Consider the following 11,144-nt stretch of genomic DNA (forward strand, 5'->3'; position numbering starts at 1 on the left):
TTACTGTCCGGCCCTATATAGGCGCGACGGTGACTGGACCCATGACCTCCCTCTCGATCCCCAACTCCTCCTCCAGCACGCCGCCCCTCCCTCCCCCACCGCGCGCTGCCTGCTCCCTCCCCGCCGGTGCACCGCCCCCTCCCTCCCCCCCGAGCCAGCCCGAACCCAACCCGCCTTCTTCCGCCCGGGGCATCGTCATGGGCGAGCGAGCGACGGCGGCAACCGGAGCGAGGGAGCCCGCGACACCGTGACTGGCCGGCATTGGATCCACCGCCCCCATCCCCTTCCTCGCCGGGATCCTTGGCTGGGGCTCCTTCGTTTGGGCCGCCTCCTGTCTCCCTCCCTCGCCGGGGCTCCTTCGTCTGGGCCGCCTCCTGTCTCCCTCCCTCGCCGGGGCTCCTTCGTAAGGTCCGTGATCCCCGCCGGCAGCTGCCTCCCCGGACCTCATCGCCGGACATCCACCACAAGCAGCAGCGCTGTCGTCTCCCCAAGCTCCTTGCCTGCATCAATGGTGCCGCCTCCCAAGAACATGCCAGTACGTCGCCCGCGAGAGGAAGAAGAAGTCAGCTCCAAGAACATGCCACTGGAGGTAATGTTTGTGTTCAGTTCATCAGTTCATCAGTCCTGCAATGAAGAAGATTCAGTTTTAAAAATGCACACACTATGATCTGCATACATGTTACACTACCAGATTCATCAGTAGTAGATGTGTGCTGCATCAGTGACACATGTTCCTATGATAAAGAAGCAGATGGAACATTGCAAAATGCTTGCATCAATTCATTACACCCCTGCCACTTAATGCACAGTTTAGATGTCGGGGTTACTGTCAGTACCTCTAATATGCTAGCTTCAGTTCAAGCCAAAAAACATAGACTTATGCATCAGTCCAAGTAGCTACTAGGCTTTATATAAGGTTCAACTACCACTGCAAGTTTGTATGATGTTATTTCTACTAGTGCATGCCGTGTAGTTGCGTCAGTTCGAACTAGTAAAAAAGAATGTTGTTGAAAAAATATACACTTGTTACACAATAAGTTCAATGATACATAAACTAGGAGTACTTATAGTGTAGTTGCATCAGTTATAGAAAAAAAGAGAAGACATGCATCAGCTATATATATATGCATATCAATATATCTCTGAAGTTCAATGTTCAATTTGCATGCAGTGCACCAAATGTTTATGCATCATTTATAGGGAAAAAAGATAAAAAAAAACTTCCCATAACAGATGAAGTTCAATGTTCAGTTTGCAAGCAGTGCTAAAAATCAGTACATCAGTACATCCGTACTGAACATGTACGTTCATCAGTTCGACTGAAAACTAAAACATATACAAAATAGAGAACAAAGTTTAATAACGGCCAGCGATGCAAGTTCAACTTGTACATTGCCTTCAGTGCATGATATGTTACCCATAGCATGTATACGAGAAAAATGCAGAAAATATTAATCCCAAAACTGTTGAAGTCATTGCAGAAACATGCAAGGCAGCACACGCAGCGAGGGTTTGATGAGACAAGCAGATATGGGGCACCGCCTGGTTGGGTAACACCAGAAATAGCACCTGGATACTTCAACAATACAGGAAGATTTCAAACTACACCAGAATCATCAGAAGCACGGAAAAGTTCTTCTATGCAGGAAACTCCGATATCTGGGAATACAAGCTTTGCCACTACTGGGTTGCAACAAGGTCAACAATATCCCCCAATAACAAATGTTTTCCTTTCCTAGCGTATGCAGGAAGGCAAGGACACACATGCTTCCACAAGTCGCTCCGTCTACATCAATCATCCGTGCTGCAAAAGCGGTTGCGACGGGAAGACCAGGCCAAAGAAACAGAAATTTTGGCCACTCTAGCAGGATGCAAAGAACAAGATATGAGACATATAGACTGGGGCAACCTCACAACGAATGTGAGGGGAGACGACCGTACAATGAGAGACGGAGACCTTCTTCAACATTGCTCGCTCCAAGAGATGCATTGCTGCATATGCCAAGGGTGACACCACCCGCGCCCATACAACAGGGTGAACAGCAAACACCCGAGGCAGCACAGAGCTATACACATGTAAGTATCCATTCAGAAAAAAACATACAAGCACAGTCCATACCATGGTACTGCGACCACCCCATCTGACATTTTCATAACTACGTTTTTGTTTGCTCACTGTTGCGTGCAGCCACCTAATATTGAAGCTTACGTACTGCTAAGGCTAGAGATGCACTTTGAAACTTTCCAAGAAGCAAAGGACTTCTACAACGTCTATGCAAAGCACGCGGGTTTTGCTATCAGGGAAGGCTCCAAGGTTGAGATCAAAGTCTACCTTTATTGCACGTGCTATGGAATCTATGAATCGAAGGTGTCAGAAGAAAATAGACAGCGGAACAAGACGACAGCCAAGACTAACTACGGGGCTAAAATGAGGCTGGACAGGGAAAAGGATGGAACACTTGTCGTAAAAGAGATAGTCTGGGAACACAACCACAGGCTACAGCTCACCCCCCAAATGATTGTCTTCTTGCACTCCCACAAAAACTTTGACAAAACAATCTTGGAGTACGTCAAGTACCTGCAGTTCAAAGGCATTGAACACGCGCAAATCATGAGCATACTGGGCGGTGATGACCCCGGTAGCTACTTCCTCGAAATGAATGCCAAAGACCTGATTAACCTATAAGTACAAACTTGTTCTCCTCCCATAAACCGTCTTCGTCTTTTTTCCTCTGTCAGTACAAACATATTACGCAACGCATGACCTGACGCCAGTTCAACATGCATTTTTGGATGACTATTCACTTTTAATATGCAGCAAAGCAAAGACTTCAAGGATGGATGATGTGGATGATGTCCTAAAGGCTGTCAACTTCTTTAGGGAGATGAAAGCTATAAACATGGAATTCTTCTGCGACATGCAACTCGATGAGTCTGACAGAGTTAAGAACATATTCTGGGCGGACGCAAGTTGCCGAGGGGTCTATCAGGACTTCGGTGACTATGTAACGTTTGACACCACATATAAGACCAACAAGTACCATATGCCACTTGGGGTATTTGTAGGTACTAACAACCACTTACAGACTACATTCTTTGGTTTCGCCCTGATAAGAGATGCGGACGTAGATTCATTCAGATGGTTGTTCAAGACATTTTTAAGGTGCATGAGAGGGAAGGCTCCTACATGCATCCTCACAGGTACAACCGCCAAAACCACCCCCAACCACCACCCCCATCCAAAAAAGGAAAATAACACAGTAAAAATGTTGTGTCAGTTCTATTGGTATATATGCACTACCATCCGCTGACCACTCCACGTCTCTCTTCTCATTACTAGACCAGTGCCCGGCAATGGCTTTGGCGATCCCAGATGCTTTCAAGAACACAATACACAAGCTGTGCCGCTGGCATATTATGAAGAAGTACAGGGAACACCTCGCATACCAGTACAACCTGCACGGAGACTTTAAGGATGAATTCACATCAATCCTCAACTGTCCCCTCATGCCAACTGAGTTTGAGGCTGCCTGGAAAAGACTCATGGATAAGTACAACCTCCATGATGATGCCATGATGGTGGGCATGTGGAACAAGCGTGAGATATGGATATCAGCCTACTTCAAAGAAATTTTTTGCGCCAAAATGACATCCACACAACGAAGTGAGAGCATGAACTATGTGCTCAAGAAGAACTTCGTTAGTGAGAGACAAAACCTCCACCGGTTTGTCAGCCAGGTAAACTCTTGCGTCAAAACAAGGAGGCAGACAGAGAACCAGGAGACAATGGGTAACCATGTATAGCTCTATCACCTTTCGTAAGATAAAAAATAACATGCTTACTGAAGTAAAACTTTATTTGTTAGACATAATTTGGTCATCATTCTTGCATGGGAGAAGGAACAAAACACACTGACCTTCTATGGGTTTGACACCTAGATGGCAAAGCTTTACTCATGAGCTGTGTACAGCGAGATCAGAAAAAGGCTAAAACTGAGCACACTCTTCACGACGACAGAGACGGAAGAGCCCACAAAGTACCTCGTGCACTACAACAACCCGCAAAAACTGTCCGCGCGGGCTCAACACGCGTTCCAGGTGGTTGCAGACCCCGTGGGAGAAACATATGAGTGAGAGTGCAGGCTATGGGACCACACAGGTGAGGACTAAAAAAAGATGTTACATACTCTACTACTTTTTTTGCAAAGTTTTTGTCTGAATGAAATGACAAAAAACATGCACCTCTTCAAAAAATGCAGGTATTTTCTGTGTGCATGTCCTGTGCATGATGCAGACAATTAAGGCTACCAGCGTTCCAGAGAAATACATGCTCAGGAGATACACCAAACGCCCGAATATCCAGCCAACATTCAACAGAAATGAGTTGAGAACAGTAGCGTCAAACAAGGCATCCCAATACTGCATTGAAAGCTCACTACTGACGCTGAACATGAGGGTGCACAGAAAAAGCTTGAGAAGCCAAGAGCAAATGGCGAGGTCATGGGTCATCATGGACAAACTTGAACAAGAACTCGAGGCCATGCATTCTGCTGAAAACGGAGGTGCCGCGGACAATGAAGCCATTGAGCAGGATATTGCTACAATGTTATCCGAGATGAACCATCTGGGAGCTATTGACCCATTCGACAATGAGGAAGAGGAGCAACAACAACCAGAGCTTTCCCATGTGCACACTCAAGAGCACCAACATGCTCACATGCAAGATCATGAGCTTGATGGTGCTACAGGCGAACGACATGACAACAAGACATCCTACCAGCAGTAGAAGGAAAGGGTGATTAAACCACCCATAATCTCAAACACAAAGGGGAGGAAGTGTAAGACACAAGCAGCGAAAGCAGCAGCCAAAAAGCCGCCACGCCCCATTAGGCGCGTGGAATTTGGCCTGGACGGCAAACCTCTCGGGATAAGGCCATGCAGATTCTGCAATGTCCTGAGCAACCATAATTACCACACATGCCCACTCCGCAAAGATGGCACTGTCAAGAAGCAAATGCTGCACAAGAGGATTGGAGCTGCCCAGGTTTCTACCAATGGAGATAACACAGGTAACAGCTACACTTGCCGCAAGTGTGGGGGAACTGACGGACATAATGCCTGCAAGTGCAAAGTGGGCAAGGAGGCCAGTGGCGCTGAACAGAAATAGGGTAAGGTACAGACTTCCTAAGGGAGTCCTGGATTAGGGGGTCTCTGGAAAGCCGGACTATATCCTTTGGCCGGACTGTTGGACTATGAAGATACAAGATTGAAGACTTCGTCCCGTGTCCGGATGGGACTCTACTTGGCGTGGAAGGCAAGCTAGGCAATACGGATATGTATATCTCCTCCTTTGTAACCGACCTTGTGTAACCCTAGCCCCCTCCAGTGTCTATATAAACCGGAGGGTTTTAGTCCGTAGGACAACATACAATCATGCCACAGGCTAGCTTCTAGGGTTTAGCCTCTCCGATCTCGTGGTAGCTCAACTCTTGTACTACTCATACTATCAAGAATAAATCAAGCAGGATGTATGGTTTTACCTCCATCAAGAGGGCCCGAACCTGGGTAAAACATCGTGTTCCCTGCCTCCTATTACCATCCGCCTTAGACACACAGTTCGGAACCCCCTACCCAAGATCCGCCGGTTTTGACACCGACATTGGTGCTTTCATTGAGAGTTCCTCTATGTCGTCGCCGTAGGCTTGATGGCTCCTACGATCATTGATAGCGATGAAGTCCAGGGTGAGACTTTTCTCACCAGACAGATCTTCGTATTCGGCGGATTCGCACTGCGGGCAACTCGCTTGGCCATCTGGAGCAGATCGACAGTTACGCCCCTGGCCACCAGGTCAGGTTTGGAAGCTTAAACTACACGGTCGATATCCGCGGAGACTTGATCTTCGACGGATTCGAGCCCCTGCCTTGTGCGCCACACGGTCACGATGGGTATGATTTAGCTCTACCATCGGACAGTGTTCAAGAGACCGCACCGGCAACTGTTCCGACCCTCAATTCAGAACCAGTTGTGCCATCCATGGACAGGTGGATAGACCCCGCCACGGAGGCCGCACTCTCATTGGCGATCGAGCCGAGTATCAACCTTACCCTTTATGAGAGCCGTGACGCCGAACTCCCGGATTCCTCCCCGCCACGGACTCCGAACCGCCTGCGCCCGTACCTATCGAATCCGGTTGGGCGCCGATCATGGAGCTTACCTCCACGGATATTTTTCAGCACTCGCCCTTCGGCGACATACTGAACTCATTAAGGTCTCTCTCCCTGTCAGGAGAGTCCGGGACGAACTATGTTCTGCAGGATTGGGATGCGGATGACGAAGAAATTCGCCGCCCACCCACCATGCACTTAGTAGCCACTGTTGACGATTTGATCGACATGCTCGACTTCGACTCCGAAGACATCGACGGTATGGACGACGATGCAGGAGACGAACAGGAACCACTGCCCACAGGGCACTGGACGCCCACTTCATCATACGATATATACATGGTGGACACACCCAAAGAAAATGACGACGAGGAACGGAAGGACACAACGAGGGTTGTTCCCTTGAGAAGCAGTCAAAGCGCCGGCGTAAGCGCCGCTCCAAATCCCGCCTCGATAGAAACATCGATCATATGGACCCAGCGATAGAGCAGGGTGAACCATCGCCCAACCAGGGCAACACGGAGAATCAAACCGAACAACCCAACTACGTCAAAGACAATAGTCCGGACGACATCACACCGGACAAGTGCCCGGAGCAACAAAATGCCCATCAAAGGCTTGTTGCCACTGCGAGAATTCTGAAAAAGCAGAAGCAAAGAATCAGGGCTGCACAAGACACACTCAGAATGAGATGGAGTAAATCACTCACCACTGCAGCAAAGTACGGCGGTAATCTCCACAGCAAGAGCTACCCAAAGCGAAAGTTGCTACCTGAATTCGACGAGGAGGCCTTAGATCCCCCGCACTTAGAGAATAAAACGGCCATCCGGTCGGGTAGACGACCTCGCGGCCAATATAAAGCGGCAAACGACGCCGCACATAAGCCAGTACACGATCCACGTGAAGGCTCGCATCAAAAGGACGGCGCAACCAGATCCATATACGGGTCACGCAAGCGCGCTCCAGTATGCAATGCAACACAACAAACATACGAACACCACGGTACACCCAAATACAGGGGTGCCATACACCCCCTATGTTTCACCGATGAGGTGCTGGACCATGAATTTCCAAAGGGATTCAAACCCGTAAACATAGAGGCGTACGACGGAACAATAGACCCTGGGGTCTGGATTGAGGACTATATCCTCCACATCCATATGGCTCGAGGAGACGATCTCCACGCCATCAAATATTTACCCCTCAAGCTCAAAGGACCAGCCCGACAATGGCTTAAAAGCCTCCCCGAAAACTCCATTGGAAGCTGGGAAGAGCTCGAAGACGCCTTTCGGGCAAATTTTCAAGGGACCTATGTCCGACCTCTGGATGCAGACGATTTAAGTCATATAACCCAACAGCCCGGAGAGTCAGCCCAAAAGCTTTGGAACAGGCTCCTCACTAAGAAGAACCAAATAGTCGACTCTCCGGACGCCGAAGCCTTAGCAGCTTTCAAGCACAGTGTTTGAGACGAATGGCTCACCAGACACCTCGGCCAGGAAAAGCCGAGAACAATGGCAGCATTAACAAGCCTCATGACCCGCTTTTGCGCGGGCGAGGACAGCTGGTTAGCCCGATGCAGCACCAGCGACCCAAGTACATCTGAAGTCAGGGATGGAAATGGGAAATCACGACGCAGCAAAAACAAGCGCCAGAATAAAGAAGAGAGCCTGAAGACCACGGCAGTAAACGCCGAATTCAGAAGCTCTCGTCCAGGTCAGCAAAAGCTGCCCTCTAAAGGCGACAGAGACGAACTGTCCAGCCTAAACAAGATTCTGGACCAAATATGTCAGATCCATAGCACCCCCGACAAACATGCAAATCATACCCATAGAGAATGTTGGGTCTTCAAGCAGTCCGGCAAGCTCAACGCCGAACCTAAGGGGCAGGATACACCAAGCGAAGACGAGGACGAGCCTCGCAAGCAAAGCACTGGGGAACAGAAGAAATTCCCACCAGAAGTCAAAACAGTCAATGGGTTACACGTAATAAAGTGGAGAAACAAAGCGGCACTCCCAGAGACACATGCCCCAGGGCCTATCACCGCGGAGTTCTGCCACTGGTCATCCGAACCGATCACTTTTGACCATCAGGATTACTCAGCAGGTGTCCGACGGGAAGGATGGGCTGCCTTGGTATTAGACCCAATAATTGACGGACACCACTTCACACGAGTTCTAATGGACGGCGGGAGTAGTTTAAACCTGATATATCAGGACACAATACGCAACATGGGGATAGACCCAGCAAAAATTAGCCATAGAAATACTTCCTTTAAAGGAGCAACGCCAGGCCCAGAAGCCCATTGTACGGGCTCCCTGCTACTAGAGGTTATATTCAGCTTCCCCGATAACTTCCGCAGTGAAAATTTAACCTTCCACATCGCTCCATTCCAAAGTGGCTATCAAGCACTACTCGGACGTGAAGCTTTCGCTCGCTTTAACGCAATACCGCATTACGCTTCCCTCATGCTTAAGATTCCCAGTCCACGCGGCATCATTACAGTAAATGGAAATATTGAGCGCACCTTGCGTGCGGAAGACCGTGCGGCTGCCTCGGCAGCCACACACTAAACGGCCTCACTAACTAAAGCATTTGGCAGGTCGTTAAGACCACAGACACTGTTGGACGAGTCCGGTACAGCTATATATAATTGATAGAGGTTTGATGGCCATACCCCTATTACAATACAAGCGGCTCAAAACGCGCACACAAGTGGCAATCAGACTCAACTTTACTCATTTTTGAACTATATATTGTTTATTTAGTATAATTTACATTTTGCATGGCAACTTTTCAATTAAGTTCCTCTCTTTTTCAGATGACCATCGTGCTACACCCGTCCAGAATACAGCACAACGGAGACACAGGCGCAGACGTGCAGCAGGGACCCGTTCCAAGGATTCTTTTTAGATTAAGACCCCGCGTAAACCTTTTTACTGTCTCTTGTTGATACACATCCCTCGGATTCTCAGTACAATTGAGAAGGATGCTGGCGTCTTGGCATGTGGCCATGTCAGAATAATGCACGTACCCAGATACCAGGGGCTTATTACAAAGGGGACTCTTCAGGCCCGGTTTACACCATAAAGACCGAATACCTTAGGGAGTGTTCGGCTTCGCGAATTTGGCCTTATATGCATCAGCTCCGAATCATGTCTTTGGTCAAATGTTGGGTTTGCCCGACTCCTGTGTTTTGCTGCCTTATGTTCCGCTCTATCGGCTAAGGCGGCACTAGGAGAACTACTGCGATTGTGCCCTGGTTCATCCGAACGAGCAGCTTAGTAGAGAAAGCCGAAAACTGACTGTCATGATATAGCGTGAGACTGGTCAACCACTCGATGACCTATCGGAATCTTCAAGATTCCTCCGCCTTAACGAAGGGCCGTTTCCCGGCCAGGCATGTACGCACCCCGAATTTGGATGAGTGCCGAGCCACCAGGGGCTATATAGTAGCCCCACTATCAAACTCCTCTGGCTAAGTGAAAGTGTTAAAGCATTATAGTCCGGCTGCCTCGTCCACTACACTATCACCTCCTTAATGGACCAAGACGTTGGGTTAAGTGTGAAAATGCGTCTTTTGCGAACACCCCCGCATTATATGCGTGGGGGCTGAAGCCGACGACTACAATCTTTCAGGTTATATACATATATACATAAACGGCCGCACAGGAGGCATCATAATACTTTCGGGCAAAAGTATAAATACAGCCTTGATAAACTTAATAAAACATTGTTTTTACAATGGGAATACATGTCATTCAAACATAATATTCTTCGAGCACTGGGCCTCTATCGAACGAGCGCCTTCAAGAACTTCTTCAAAATAGTGCTCGGCAGCCACTCGGCCTATGGCCAAACCCTGCGCCGCAACAGTGGTGGCATCCATCTCCGCCCAGTATGTTTTGACACGGGCAAGGGCCATCCGCGAGCCTTCGATGCACGCCGACCTCTTCATCGCATTAATGCGCGGCACCAGACCAAGGAACTGCTGCACTAAACTAAAATAGCTGTTCGGCTTTGGCCTTTCCGGCCACAGATGATCCACAACATACCTCATGGCGAGTCCGAACAATCTATTCAGCTCGGCCCATTCGGCAAGCCGATCAGCCAATGGAAGCGGACGCTCTGGAACATGAAATTGTGACCAGAATAGCTTGTCCACTTCACGATCTATTTGATCTCGGAAGTATTTGGCCGCATCGACAGCACTCGCCGCCAAGTCCATATATGCGTCCGCCGAACTCCACAGCCGGTCCAGAGAGGCATACTGAGGATCTCCAAACTTTCTCCGCAGCAGGAAGGGTTTCCTAGCCGTGATATCCCCGGCTTGACGCAGCTCCTCCTTCTTCGCTCTCATCACAGAGCGGGTGTCTTTGGTCGCCGTCGTGGCCTTTTCCAGGTCCGTCGCCTTCGCCAGGTTTTTCTCTTCAAGAAGCTGGCAACGGTTGGTAGTATCTTTCAACTTTACAGCCATCTTGGCCATTTTCTCTTTGCTCTCGCAATGGGCGGCCTTTTCGGCTCTTAACTCTTCGGCCGCCTTTAAAGCGGCCGCATTACTACTCCTCGCTTGCTCCTTGGCTCGGGCAAGCTCCGCCCGAAGGGTCTCCATGGTGGCAGCTCCATCTACAGTCACAACATATTAAGGATACTGGCATCATGCTGCTCTTACTATGTGACATTCACCAGAAAATTCACCTACCCTGCGCCTTGTCAAGCCGCTTGTTAACAAGCATGATGTCGGCATCGGCCGCATCTAGTTGCTGCTTTAGTTCGGCAACCTTATCAGTCCGGCTAGCCACCGGCGCCTCCACCACCTGCACGTAAAGGTAGTATAGTTATTGCCTGGGACTATGATCGTCTGTTTGCCGCCATTTTCGACGACAACTAGAGTCTCAGGGGCTAATATCTACACATGGCACATCTAAAACATGTGCGTTACTTTCAAAAAAATACATCATTTCACGTACCTCAAAACCCGT

The sequence above is a fragment of the Triticum dicoccoides genome, chromosome 1A, assembly GCF_002162155.2.
Source record: "Triticum dicoccoides isolate Atlit2015 ecotype Zavitan chromosome 1A, WEW_v2.0, whole genome shotgun sequence".
Taxonomy (NCBI): domain Eukaryota; kingdom Viridiplantae; phylum Streptophyta; class Magnoliopsida; order Poales; family Poaceae; genus Triticum; species Triticum dicoccoides.